This window comes from Heterodontus francisci, unplaced genomic scaffold (assembly GCF_036365525.1).
Source record: "Heterodontus francisci isolate sHetFra1 unplaced genomic scaffold, sHetFra1.hap1 HAP1_SCAFFOLD_57, whole genome shotgun sequence".
Taxonomy (NCBI): domain Eukaryota; kingdom Metazoa; phylum Chordata; class Chondrichthyes; order Heterodontiformes; family Heterodontidae; genus Heterodontus; species Heterodontus francisci.
The window spans coordinates 1,319,806-1,333,619 of record NW_027142024.1 but is presented as its reverse complement, the minus strand read 5'-3'; positions in this window follow the sequence as shown (position 1 = coordinate 1,333,619).

The window sequence follows — 13,814 nt, the reverse complement described above, 5'->3', positions numbered from 1 at the left end:
TACACTTACACCAGGTATTTTGACACACACTGACACCAAGTAACAAAGACATACACTGATACCCAGTAACACAGACACACACTTGCTCCAAGTAACACAGACATACAATAACACCAAGTAACAAAGACATGCACTGATACCCAGTAACAAAGACACAAATTTACACCAATTAAAAAATACAGACACTGATACCCAGTAACACAGACACACACTTACACCAAGTAACAAAGACATACACTGACACCCAGTGACAAAGACATACACTGACACCCAGTAACACAGACACACAAGGACACCAAGTAACAAAGATACACACTTACAACAAGTAACACAGACAGACACTGACACCAAGTAACAAAGACATACACTGACACCAAGTAACAAAGACACACACTTACAGCAAGTAACACAGACATACAATGACACCAAGTAACAATGACATACACTGATACCCAGTAACACAGACAAACAAGGACACCAAGTAACAAAGACACACACTTACCCCAAGTAACACAGACACACACTGACACCCAATAACACAGACACACACTGACACCCAGTAACACAGACAAACACACTTACACCAAGTATTTTGACATACACTGACACCAAGTAACAAAGACATACACTGATACCCAGTAACGCAGACACACACTTACACCCAGTAAAAAAGACATACACTGAAACCAAGTCACAAAGACATACACTGATACCAAGTCACAAAGACATACACTGATGCCCAGTAACAAAGACACACACTGACACCAAGTAAAAAAGACATACTCTGACACCAAGTAACAAAGACATACACTTACACCAAGTAACAAAGACACACACTTACACCAAGTAACACAGACATACACTGACACCAAGTAACAAAGACATACAATTACACCAAGTAACAAAGACACACACTTACACCAAGTAACACAGTCATACACTGACACCAAGTAACAAAGACATACACTGATACCCAGTAATACATGCACACACTTGGGGGGGTGGGGGGCACATTGGCGCAGTGGTTCGCACCGCAGCCTCGCAGCTCCAGGGACCCGCGTTTGATTCTGGGTACTGCCTGTGCGGAGTTTGCAAGTTCTCCCTGTGTCTGCGTGCGTTTACTCCCGGTGCTCCGGTTTCCTCCCACATGCCAAAGACTTGCAGGTTGATAGGTTAATTGGCCATCATAAATTGCCCCTAGTATAGGTAGGAGGTAGGGAAATATATAGGGATAGGTCAGGATGTGATAGGAATACGGGATTAGTGTAGGATTAGTATGAATGGGTGGTTGATGGTCGGCACACACTCGGTGGGCCGAAGGGCCTGTTTAAGTGCTGTATCTCTAAACTAAACTAAATACTGACACATAGTGTCACAGACACACACTGACACCCAGTAACACAAACAAACACACACTGACACCCAGTAACACAGAGAAACAATGATACACAGTGACAAAGACATGCACTGACACCAAGTAATACAGACACACACTGACACCCAGTATAAAAGACATACACTGACACCAAGTCACAAAGACATACACAGATACCAAGTCACAAAGACATACACTGATGCCCAGTAACACAGACACACACTGACACCAAGTAACAAAGACATACAATGACACCAAGTAACAAAGACATACACTTACACCAAGTAACACAGACATACACTGACACCAAGTAACAAAGACAGACAATTACACCAAGTATTTTGAGATACACTGACACCAAGTAACAAAGACATACACTGATACCCAGTAACACAGGCACACACTGGGCGGCACATTGGCGCAGTTGTTAGCACCGCAGCCTCACAGCTCCAGGAACCCGGGTTCGATTCTGGGTCCTGCCTGTGCGGAGTTTGCAAGTTCTCCCTGTGTCTGCGTGCGTTTCCTGCCGGTGCTCCGGTTTCCTCCCACATGCCAAAGACTTGCAGGTTGATAGGTGCGGATGTGACAGGAATACGGGTTTAGTTGATTGATGGGTGGTTGATGGTCAGCACACACTCGGTGGGCCGAAGTGCCTGTTTAAGTGCTGTATCTCTAAACTAAACTAAATACTGACACCTCGTGTCACAGACACACACTGACTCCCAGTAACACAAACAAACACACACTGACACCCAGTAACTCAGAGAAACAATGATACACAGTAACACAGACATGCACTGACACCAAGTAACACAGACATACACTGATGCCCAGTAACAGAGACACACACTGACACCAAGTAACAAAGACATACACTTACACCAAGTAACAAAGACACACACTTACACCAAGTAACAAAGACAGACAATTACACCAAGTAACAAAGACATACACTTGCACCAAGTATTTTGACATACACTGACACAAAGTAACAAAGACATACACTGATACCCAGTAACACAGACACACACTTACACCAAGTAACACAGACATACAATGACACCAAGTAACAAAGACATGCACTGATACCCAGTAACAAAGACACACACTTACACCAAGTAAAAAAGACAGACACTGATACCCAGTAACACAGACACACACTTACACCAAGTAACAAAGACATACACTGACACCCAGCAACTCAGACACACAAGGACACCAAGTAACAAAGACACACACTTACACCAAGTAACACATTCACACACTGACAGCTAGTAACACAGACAAACGCACTGACACCCAGTAACACAGACAAACACACTGACACCAAGTAACACAGACATACACTGACACCAAGTAACAAAGACATACACAGAAACCCAGTAACACAGGCACACACTGGGGGTGGGGGGCACATTGGCGCAGTAGTTAGCACCGCAGCCTCACAGCTCCAGGGACCCGGGTTCGATTCTGGGTACTGCCTGTGCGGAGTTTGCAAGTTCTCCCTGTGTCTGCGTGGGTTTCCTCCGAGTGATCCGGTTTCCCCCCACATGCCAAAGACTTGCAGATTGATAGGTTAATTGGCCGTTATAAATTGCCCCTAGTATAGGTAGGTGGTAGGGAAATATATAGGGATAGGTGGGGATGTGATAGGAATACGGGATTAGTGTAGGATTAGTATAAATGGGTGTTTGATGGTGGGCACAGACTCGGTGGGCCGAAGGGCCTGTTTAAGTGCTGCATCTCTAAACTAAACTAAATACTGACACCTTGTGTCACAGACAGACACAGACACCCAATACCACAAACAAACACACACTGAAACCCAGTAACACAGAGAAACACTGATACACTGTAACAAAGACATACACTGACACCAAGTAACACTGACACACACTGACACCCAGTAAAAAAGACATACACTGACACCAAGTCACAAAGACATACACTGACGCCAAGTACCAAAGACAGACAATTACATCAAGTAACAAAGACATACACTTGCACCAAGTATTTTGACATTCACTGACACCAAGTAACAAAGACAGACACTGATACACAGTAACGCAGACACACACTGACACCCAGTAAAAAAGAAATACACTGACACCAAGTCACAAAGACATACACTGATACCAAGTCACAAAGACATACACTGATGCCCAGTAACACAGACACACACTGAAACCAAGTAACAAAGACATACACTGACACCAAGTAACAAAGACACAAAGTTACACCAAGTAACACAGACATACACTGACACCAAGTAGCAAAGACAGACAATTACATCAAGTCACAAAGACATACACTTACACCAAGTATTTTGACATACACTGACACCAAGTAACAAAGACATACAATGATACACAGTAACACAGGCACACACTTACACCAAGTAACACAGACATACAATGACACCAAGTAACAAAGACAAGCACTGATACCCAGTAGCACAGACACACACTTACACCAAGTAACAAAGACATACACTGACACCCAGTAACAAAGACATACACTGACACCCAGTAACATAGACATACACGGACACACAGTATCACAGACACACATTTACACCAAGTAACACAGACATACACTGACACCAAGTAACACAGACTCACACTGACACCCAGTAACAAAGACATACACTGACACCCAGTAACAAAGACATACACTGATACCCAGTAACGCAGACACACACTTACACCTCGTAAAAAAGACATACACTGACACCAAGTAACAAAGACATACACTTATACCAACTATTTTGACATTCACTGACACCAAGTAACAAAGACATACACTGATACCCAGTAACACAGGCACACACTGACACCAAGTAACAAAGACATACACTGACACCAAGTAACAAAGAGATACACTTACACCAAGTAACAAAGACACACACTTACACCAAGTAACACAGACACACACTTACACCAAGTAAAAAAGACAGACACTGACACCCAGTAACACAGACACACACTGACACCAAGTAACAAAGACATGCACTGATACCCAGAAACACAGGCACACACTGGGGTGGGGGGGGGGGAGGGGCACATTGGCGCAGTGTTTAGCACCGCAGCCTCACAGCTCCAGGGACCCGGGTTCGATTCTGGGTACTGCCTGTGCGGAGTTTGCAAGTTCTCCCTGTGTCTGCGTGGGTTTCCTCCGGGTGATCGGGTTTCCCCCCACATGCCAAAGACTTGCAGGTTGATAGGTTAATTGGCCATTATAAATTGCCCCTAGTATATGTAGGTGGTAGGGAAATATATAGGGATAGGTGTGGATGTGATAGGAATACGGGATTAATTTAGGATTAGTATAAATGGGTTGTTGATGGTCAGCACAGACTCGGTGGGCCGAAGGGCCTGTTTAAGTGCTGTATCTCAAAACTAAACTAAATACTGACACCTCGTGTCACAGACACAAACTGACACCCAGTAACACAAACAAACACACACTGACACCCAGTAACACAGAGAAACACTGATACACAGTAACAAAGACATGCACTGTTACCAAGTAACACAGACACACACTGACACCCATTAAAAAAGACATACACTGACACCAAGTCACAAAGACATACACTGATACCAAGTCACAAAGACATACACTGATGCCCAGTAACAAAGACACACACTTACACCAAGTAACACAGACATACACTGACATCAAGTAACAAAGACAGACAATAACACCAAGTAACAAAGACATACACTTACATCAAGTATTTTGACATACACTGACACCAAGTAACAAAGACATACAATGATACCCAGTAACACAGACACACACTGACACCAAGTAACAAAGACATACACTGACACCAGGTAACAAAGACATACACTGTGACCAAGTATTTTGACATTCACTGACACCAAGTAACAAAGACATACACTGATACCCAGTAACACAGGCACACACTGCCACCCAGTAAAAAAGACATACACTGACACCAAGTCGCAAAGACATACTCTGATACCAAGTCACAAAGACATACATTGATCCCCAGTAACACAGACTCACATTGACACCAAGTAACAAAGACACACACTTACACCAAGTAACAAAGACATACACTGACACCCGGTAACAAAGACATACTCTGACACCCAGTAACACAGACACACACGGACACCAAGTAACAAAGACACACACTGACACCAAGTGACACAGACATACACTGACACCAAGTAACAAAGACAGACAATTACACCAAATAACAAAGACATACACTTACACCAAGTATTTTGACATTCACTGACACCAAGTAACAAAGACATACACTGATACCCAGTAACACAGGCACACACTGGGGTGGGGGGGGGGTGGGGGGGTTGGTGGGGCACATTGGCGCAGTGGTTAGCACCGCAGCCTCACAGCTCCAGGGACCCGGGTTCGATTCTGGGTACTGCCTGTGCGGAGTTTGCAAGTTCTCCCTGTGTCTGCGTGGGTTTCCACCGGGTGCTCCGGTTTCCTCCCACATGCCAAAGACTTGCAGGTTGATAGGTTAATTGGCCATTATAAATTGCCCCTAGTATAGGTAGGTGGTAGGGAAATATATAGGGATATGTGGGGATGTGATAGGAATACGGGATTAGTGTAGGATTAGTATAAATGGGTTGTTGATGGTCGGCACAGACTCGGTGGTCCGAAGGGCCTGTTAAAGTGCCGTATCTCAAAACTAAACTAAATACTGACACCTCGTGTCACAGACACACACTGACACCCAGTAACACAAACAAACACACACTGACACCCAGTAACACAGAGAAACACTGATACACAGTAACAAAGACATACACTGACACCAAGTAACACAGACACACACTGACACCCATTAAAAAAGACATACACTGACACCAAGTCACAAAGACATACACTGATACCAAGTCACAAAGACATACACTGATGCCCAGTAACAAAGACACACACTTACACCAAGTAACACAGACATACACTGACACCAAGTAAAAAAGACGTACAGTGACACCAAGTCACAAAGACATACACTGATACCAAGTCACAAAGACATACACTGATGCCCAGTAACACAGACACACACTGACACCAAGTAACAAAGACATACACTTACACCAAGTAACAAAGACAGACAATTACACCAAGTATCAAAAACATACACTTACACAAAGTATTTTGACATACACTGACACAAAGTAACAAAGACATACACTGATACCCAGTAACACAGACACACATTTACACCAAGTAACAAAGACAGACACTGACACCCAGTAACAAAGACACACACTTACACCAACTAACAAAGACATACACTGACACCAAGTCACAAAGACACACACTGACACCCAGTAACACAAACAAATTCACACTGACACCCAGTAACACAGAGAAACACTGATACACAGTAACAAAGACATACACTGATGCCCAGTAACACAGACACACACTGACACCAAGTAACAAAGACATACACTGACACCAAGTAACAAAGACATACACTTACACCAAGTAACAAAGACACACACTTACACCAAGTAACACAGACATACACTGACACCAAGTAACAAAGACAGACAATTACACCTAGTAACAAAGACATACACTTGCACCAAGTATTTTGACATACACTGACACAAAGTAACAAAGACATACACTGATACCCAGTAACAAAGACACACACTTACCCCAAGTAAAGAAGACAGACACTGATTCCCAATAACACAGACACACACTTACACCAAGTAACAAAGACATACTCTGACACCCAGTAGCAAAGACATACACTGACACCCAGCAACACAGACACACAAGGAAACCAAGTAACAAAGACACACACTTACACCAAGTAACAAAGACACACACTGACACCCAGTAACACAGACAAACACACTGAAACCCAGTAACGCAGACAAACACACTGACACCAAGTAACAAAGACATACACTGAAACCCAGTAGCACAGGCACACACTGGGGGTGGGGGGCACATTGGCGCAGTGGTTAGCACCGCAGCCTCACAGCTCCAGGGACCCGGGTTCGATTCTAGGTACTGCCTGTGCGGAGTTTGCAAGTTCTCCCTGTGTCTGCGTGGGTTGCCTCCCGGTGCTCCGGTTTCCTCCCACATGCCAAAGACTTGCAGGTTGATAGGTTAATTGGCCGTCATAAATTGCCCCGAGTATAGGTAGGAGGTAGGGAAATATATAGGGATAGGTGGGGATGTGATAGGAATACGGGATTAATGTAGGATTAGTATAAATGGGTTGTTGATGGTCGGCACAGACTCTGTGGGCCGAAGGGCCTGTTTAAGTGCTGTATCTCTAAACTAAACTAAATACTGACACCTAGTGTCACAGACACACACTGACAGCCAGTAACACAAACAGACACACACTGACATCCAGTAAAAAAGACATACACTGACACCAAGTCACAAAGACATACACTGATACCAAGTCACAAAGACATACACTGATGCCCAGTAACAAAGACACACACTTACACCAAGTAACACAGACATACACTGACACCAAGTAACAAAGACAGACAATTACACCAAGTAACAAAGACATACACTTACACCAAGTATTTTGACATACACTGACACCAAGTAACAAAGACATACACTGATAGCCAGTAACGCAGACACACACTTACACCCAGTAAAAAAGACATACACTGACACCAAGTCACAAAGACATACACTGATACCAAGTCACAAAGACATACACTGATGCCCAGTAACACAGACACACACTGACACTAAGTAACAAAGACATACACTGACACCAAGTAACAAAGACAGACACTTACACCAAGTAACAAAGACACACACTTACACCAAGTAACACAGACATACACTGACACCAAGTAACAAAGACAGACAATTACACCAAGTAACAAAGACATACACTTACACCAAGTATTTTGAGATACACTGACACCAAGTAACAAAGACATACACTGATACCCAGTAACACAGGCACACACTGGGGGTGGGCGGCACATTGGCGCAGTGGTTAGCATCGCAGCCTCACAGCTCCAGGAACCCGGGTTCGATTCTGGGTACTGCCTGTGCGGAGTTTGCAAGTTCTCCCTGTGTCTGCGTGCGTTTCCTGTCAGTGCTCCGGTTTCCTCCCACATGCCAAAGACTTGCAGGTTGATAGGTTAATTGGCCATCATAAATTGCCCCTAGTATAGGTAGGAGGTAGGGAAATATACAGGGATAGGTGCGGATGTGATAGGAAGACGGGATTAGTGTAGGATTAGTATAAATGGGTGGTTGATGGTCGGCACACACTCGGTGGGCCGAAGTGCCTGTTTAAGTGCTGTATCTCTAAACTAAACTAAATACTGACACCTCGTGTCACAGACACACACTGACTCCCAGTAACACAAATAAACACACACTGACACCCAGTAACTCAGAGAAACAATGATACACAGTGACAAAGACATGCACTGACACCAAGTAATACAGACACACACTGACACCCAGTAACTCAGAGAAACAATGATACACAGTGACAAAGACATACACTGACACCAAGTAACAAAGACAGACAATTACACCAAGTAACAAAGACATACACTTGCACCAAGTATTTTGACATACACTGACACAAAGTAACAAAGACATACACTGAAACCCAGTAACAAAGACACACACTTACCCCAAGTAAAGAAGACAGACACTGATTGCCAATAACACAGACACACACTTACACCAAGTAACAAAGACATACACTGACACCCAGTAGCAAAGACATACACTGACACCCAGCAACACAGACACACAAGGAAACCAAGTAACAAAGACACACACTTACACCAAGTAACAAAGACACACACTGACACCCAGTAACACAGACAAACACACTGACACCCAGTAACGCAGACAAACACACTGACACCAAGTAACACAGACATACACTGACACCAAGTAACAAAGACATACACTGAAACCCAGGAGCACAGGCACACACTGGGGGTGGGGGGCACATTGGCGCAGTGGTTAGCACCGCAGCCTCACAGCTCCAGGGACCCGGGTTCGATTCTGGGTACTGCCTGTGCGCAGTTTGCAAGTTCTCCCTAAGTCTGCGTGGGTTGCCTCCCGGTGCTCCGGTTTCCTCCCACATGCCAAAGACTTGCAGGTTGATAGGTTAATTGGCCGTCATAAATTGCCCCTAGTATAGGTAGGAGGTAGGGAAATATATAGGGATAGGTGGGGATGTGATAGGAATACGGGATTAGTGTAGGATTAGTATAAATGGGTTGTTGATGGTCGGCACAGACTCTGTGGGCCGAAGGGCCTGTTTAAGTGCTGTATCTCTAAACTAAACTAAATACTGACACCTAGTGTCACAGACACACACTGACAGCCAGTAACACAGACACACACTGACATCCAGTAAAAAAGACATACACTGACACCAATTCACAAAGACATACACTGATCCCAAGTCACAAAGACATATACTGATGCCCAGTAACAAAGACACACACTTACACCAAGTAACACAGACATACACTGACACCAAGTAACAAAGACAGACAATTACACCAAGTAACAAAGACATACACTTACACCAAGTATTTTGACATGCACTGACACCAAGTAACAAAGACATACACTGATAGCCAGTAACGCAGACACACACTTACACCCAGTAAAAAAGACATACACTGACACCAAGTCACAAAGACATACACTGATACCAAGTCACAAAGACATACACTGATGCCCAGTAACACAGACACACACTGACACCAAGTAACAAAGACATACACTGACACCAAGTAACAAAGACATACACTTACACCAAGTAACAAAGACACACACTTACACCAAGTAACACAGACATACACTGACACCAAGTAACAAAGACAGACAATTACACCAAGTAACAAAGACATACACTTACACCAAGTATTTTGACATACACTGACACCAAGTAACAAAGACATACACTGATAGCCAGTAACGCAGACACACACTTACACCCAGTAAAAAAGACATACACTGACACCAAGTCACAAAGACATACACTGATACCAAGTCACAAAGACATACACTGATGCCCAGTAACACAGACACACACTGACACCAAGTAACAAAGACATACACTGACACCAAGTAACAAAGACAGACACTTACACCAAGTAACAAAGACACACACTTACACCAAGTAACACAGACATACACTGACACCAAGTAACAAAGACAGACAATTACACCAAGTAACAAAGACATACACTTACACCAAGTATTTTGAGATACACTGACACCAAGTAACAAAGACATACACTGATACCCAAAAACACAGGCACACAACTGGGGGTGGGCGGCACATTGGCGCAGTGGTTAGCACCGCAGCCTCACAGCTCCAGGAACCCGGGTTCGATTCTGGGTACTGCCTGTGCGGAGTTTGCATGTTCTCCCTGTGTCTGCGTGCGTTTCCTGTCGGTGCTCCGGTTTCCTCCCACATGCCAAAGACTTGCAGGTTGATAGGTTAATTGGCCATCATAAATTGCCCCTAGTATAGGTAGGAGGTAGGGAAATATATAGGGATAGGTGCGGATGTGATAGGAAGACGGGATTAGTGTAGGATTAGTATAAATGGGTGGTTGATGGTCGGCACACACTCGGTGGGCCGAAGTGCCTGTTTAAGTGCTGTATCTCTAAACTAAACTAAATACTGACACCTCGTGTCACAGACACACACTGACTCCCAGTAACACAAACAAACACACACTGACACCCAGTAACTCAGAGAAACAATGATACACAGTAACAAAGACATGCACTGACACCAAGTAACACAGACATACACTGATGCCCAGTAACACAGACACACACTGACACCAAGTAACAAAGACATACACTTACACCAAGTAACAAAGACACACACTTACACCAAGTAACAAAGACAGACAATTACACCAAGTAACAAAGACATACACTTGCACCAAGTATTTTGACTTGCACTGACACCAAGTAACACAGACATACACTGATGCCCAGTAACAAAGACACACACTGACACCAAGTAACAAAGACATACACTGATACCCAGTAACACAGACACACACTTACACCAAGTAACACAGACATACAATGACACCAAGTAACAAAGACATGCACTGATACCCAGTAACAAAGACACACACTTACACCAAGTAAAAAAGACAGACACTGATACCAAGTAACACAGACACACACTTACACCAAGTAACAAAGACATACACTGACGCCCAGCAACACAGACACACAAGGACACCAAGTTACAAAGACACACACTTACACCAAGTAACACATTCACACACTGACAGCTAGTAACACAGACAAACGCACTGACACCCAGTAACACAGACAAACACACTGACACCAAGTAACACAGACATACACTGACACCAAGTAACAAAGACATACACAGAAACCCAGTAACACAGGCACACACTGGGGGTGGGGGGCACATTGGCGCAGTGGTTAGCACCGCAGCCTCACAGCTCCAGGGACCCGGGTTCGATTCTGGGTACTGCCTGTGCGGAGTTTGCAAGTTCTCCCTGTGTCTGCGTGGGTTGCCTCCCGGTGCTCCGGTTTCCTCCCACATGCCAAAGACTTGAAGGTTGATAGGTTAATTGGCCGTCATAAGTTGCCCCTAGTACAGGTAGGTGGTAGGGAAATATATAGGGATAGGTGGGGATGTGATAGGAATACGGGATTAGTGTAGGATTAGTATAAATGGGTGTTTGATGGTCGGCACAGACTCGGTGGGCCGAAGGGCCTGTTTAAGTGCTGCATCTCTAAACTAAACTAAATACTGACACCTTGTGTCACAGACAGACACAGACACCCAATACCACAAACAAACACACACTGAAACCCAGTAACACAGAGAAACACTGATACACTGTAACAAAGACATACACTGTAACAAAGACATACACTGACACCAAGTAACACTGACACACACTGACACCCAGTAAAAAAGACATACACTGACACCAAGTAACAAAGACACACACTGACACCAAGTGACACAGACGTACACTGACACCAAGTAACAAAGACAGACAATTACACCAAATAACAAAGACATACACTGACACCAAGTATTTTGACATTCACTGACACCAAGTAACAAAGACATGCACTGATACCCAGTAACACAGGCACACACTGACACCCAGTAAAAAAGACATACACTGACACCAAGTCACAAAGACATACACTGATACCAAGTAACAAAGACATACACTGATACCCAGTAACACAGACACACACTTACACCAAGTAACACAGACATACATTTACACCAAGTAACATAGACATACAATGACACCAAGTAACAAAGACATGCACTGATACCCAGTAACGCAGACATACTCTGACACCCAGTAATACAGACACACACGGACACCAAGTAACAAAGACACACACTTACACCAAGTAACACAGACACACACTGACACCCAGTAACACAAACAAACACACTGACACCAAGTGACACAGACATACACTGACACCAAGTAACAAAGACATACACTGATACCCAGTAACACAAACTAACTCACACTGACACCCAGTAACACAGAGAAACACTGATATACAGTAACAAAGACATACACTGACACCAAGTAACACAGACACACACTGAAACCCAGTAAAAAAGACATACACTGACACGAAGTCACAAAGACATACACTGATACCAAGTCACAAAGACATACACTGATGCCCAGTAACACAGACACACACTGATACCAAGTAAAAAAGACATACACTTACACCAAGTAACAAAGACAGACAATTACACCAAGTATCAAAGACATACACTTACACAAAGTATTTTGACATACACTGACACAAAGTAACAAAGACATACACTGATACCCAGTAACACAGACTCACACTTACACCAAGTAACAAAGACAGACACTGATACCCAATCACACAGACACACATTTACACCAAGTAACAAAGACATACACTGACACCCAGTAACAAAGTCACACACTTACACCAAGTAACAAAGACATACACTGACACCAAGTCACAAAGACACACACTGACACCCAGTAACACAAACAAACACACACTGACACCCAGTAACACAGAGAAACACTAATACACAGTAACAAAGACATACACTGATGCCCAGTAACACAGACACACACTGACACCCAGTAACAAAGACATACACTGACACCAAGTCACAAAGACTTGCGATGATGCCCAGTAACAAAGACACACACTTACACCAAGTAACACAGACATACACTGTCACCAAGTAACAAAGACAGACAATTACACCAATTAACAAAGACATACACTTACACGAAGTATTTTGACATACACTGACACCAAGTAACAAAGACATACACTGACACCAAGTAACAAAGACATACACTTACACCAAGTAACAAAGACAGACAATTACACCAAG